Genomic DNA, 3,076 nt, shown 5'->3' with positions numbered 1-3,076 from the left:
ATATTTAGGTGTTTAGCATTTCCCTTTGAATAAGATAACCCTTTGCCTTTGTATACTGGTTTATTAATGTTCTACGCTTGTACCGCACTTTTCTTTTCCACACTAATCATGGTTATGCCCTTTACATTAAAGTTAGAAAAGTAACACAAATATCTGAGCTCTTTCTAACTAAGGGTGAAAATAGGTCAAGTCAGGCCAGACTGTGTCTTAAACAGACTGAGTCTATATAACATATAGAAGTCTGAGCCTATTAGCATGTTTAATTTTTTTTCAAAGCCTAGGCCTGGTCTGTTTAAAAGTATGGTCTGGTTTGTTAGCCTATTTAAAGGCATGTTATACTATATTATATTGAAAGAGGTGATCACGTCTATATTTAAATAACTAATATACATATTTTTAAATAGATTTTTATTACCCTAACAATTAAATTATATTTTTGTATACATTTTTATATTAAAATTACATATATAATAACATTACTTATATATTAAAATTATAAAATATGAACAATATTACATAATATAACGAAATAGGTCGGCATGTTAGGCTTAATAGGCCATTTGGATGATCTAAAGTATGACATGTTAAACTAAATAGGCTTCTCAAAAAGCCTAAGCCTGACCTATTTACGAAAAAAGGCTAGTCTGACCTAGCCTATTATAGGTCAGGTAATATGTCACTGATAGGCGGCCTGACCTGTTTCCACCCCCTATTTCTAACACAAGAAACCATCTTCACAATCCACTTATTGTGTGTGCTTGTATTTGAAAGATAAATGAGGTATTCAAGATCTTTCTTGATAACTTGGTTTCTTCTTCTGGTTGTGGTCCTCAATGTAGCCGATGGAAAACCTTTGGTCCCTGCATCGTTTATATTTGGGGACTCTATTGGTGACACGGGAAATAATAATAACTTACTTACTTTTGTTAAAGCAAACTTCCCTCCTTATGGAAGAGACTCCAAATATCACACCCCAACAAGAAGGTTCTGTAATGGAAAGCTTGCAGTTGATTTCATAGGTACTTTTCATCATCTTTATTTTCCACAAAAAATTTCATTGATCTTTGTTAGTTTGTTTCATCGATTCATTCATTTGTTGCAGCTGAAAAACTTGGATTTACCTCTTACCAGCCAGCTTACCTCAACTTATAGGTCAAAGGAAAGAATCTCTTGAACGGTGCCAACTTTGCCTCAACTGCTTCTGGTTTCTTTGATTTTATACCCCAAATGTATGTAAGTACATTTAAAAACTTAAAATCTCCACACAAAAATTATTTACTTTTATGACCAGGACCCATAATTACATGATATGCAATATAATACCAATTCTAATGAGGACCATCTGATTCTACACTGTAAGTATTGTAAACAACAATATGAAATTATATAACTATTATATGACCATATTAGTAAATTATGATTTTATATCTGGGTGTAGAATACTCTTCCAATGTACCAACAAGTGGAATATTACCAAGAGTGCCAAAACAAATTGGTGGAAATAGCAGGTCAATCAAACGCTTCATCAATTATATCTAATGTTATATACATTATTATTGATGGAAGTAGTGACTTTGTTACCTATTACATCCATCCTCTGCTTCACAATATTTATACAGTTGATCAATTCACGGACATTCTCATTGGAAGCTATTCCAAATAATCCAGGTACGTCTTAGATATAGATTCCATTAATTAAAAGTTAAAGAAAATATATTTACCTTTGCAAAGAGGCAAATAACGATAGTTAAATGATTCACATTACTGGTTTTAGTGCATAGTATCCAATTTTCCACGTGATTCATTATTTTTAAATTATTGTTATAATACTTCTTTTATAAGAAATCCCATACATATATGTAATACAGTTAGATTAGTGAAACATATAACTATAAACCTAAGTTCATTACTTTGATTTGATTTTCACTAAATTTGATGTCATTTTCATTTCTAACCTATGACAAATTATAGCAATGGGAGCAAGGAAGATTGGTGTCACAAATGCAGCTCCAATGGGTTGCTTGACAGTATTGATTACTCTTTTTGGCTCTCATAACAACGAATGTATGGATAGGCTAAACAATGATTCTATTGACTACAATTAAAATCTAAGTAAGAAATCTCAGAACTTGCGAAAAATCCTTCCTGACATCAAATTGATTGTGTGTGACATCTACCAACCTATCTATAACCTTGTCACTAACCCTTCTCAAAATGGTACAAAATCTAGTTATGCTTAATCTAGCGCTAGCCAAACTTATTATGACATATGCATTCAGATTATTAATCTATTTACACTAGCACAAGATTTTCTGAAGCAAGGAGGGGCTGTTGTGAAACAGGCTTGCTAGAGACAACTATAATGTGTAATAACATGTCCATAGGTACATGTGCTAATGCATCTAACTATGTATTCTGGGATGATGCTCATCCCTCAGAGACTACAGACAAGATTTTGGTTGATTTTATGGTTGTTGTTGTTGTTACCGTAGCTTGCATCAATTCTAAATGACACGAAATAATACTTACTGGCCGAGTCACGACCATGTCGCTCTCTTTAAGACATTTCATGGCATTTCCCAAAATGTGCAAGCAGACTATCAACCACGCCGTCCCCAAGATAAAATAGTCCAGATCGTTGTTATCGAATTCTTACTGCACTATAAGAACTGCTCTCGAATACACATACCACAATATGGCTACCAGTGTCAATTCTCAAAATTACTCACAATATGGCTACCCGTGTCAATTCTCTTCACACAATAGTGACTACCAGTGTCAATTTTCGAGATGCCCATAACATGGCTACATGTGCCAATTCTTTTTCCTCAATACTGACTACTAGTGTCAGTTCTCGAAATTCCCAGAATATGGCTACCTGTGCCAATTCTTTCCCCCAATACTGACTACCAATGTCAGTTCTCGAAATTTTCAGAATATGACTATTTGTGCCAATTCTTTTCCACAATACTGATTAGCAGTGTTAGTTCTCGAAATTCTCACAATATGACTGTTTGTGTCATTTCTTAGTGCCACAAAAAGAAAGGGGGAGAAGTTTGCCAGAAATGCATCGGCG

General features: G+C 33.9%; 1 pseudogene; it reads left to right on the top strand.

The window, feature by feature from the left end:
* Positions 720-2,629, top strand: LOC109363502 (annotated as a pseudogene).

The sequence above is a fragment of the Lupinus angustifolius genome, chromosome LG13, assembly GCF_001865875.1.
Source record: "Lupinus angustifolius cultivar Tanjil chromosome LG13, LupAngTanjil_v1.0, whole genome shotgun sequence".
In the NCBI taxonomy this organism is placed as follows: domain Eukaryota; kingdom Viridiplantae; phylum Streptophyta; class Magnoliopsida; order Fabales; family Fabaceae; genus Lupinus; species Lupinus angustifolius.
Note: the sequence above shows the minus strand (reverse complement) of the source record. Positions and strands in the feature narration are given on the sequence as shown.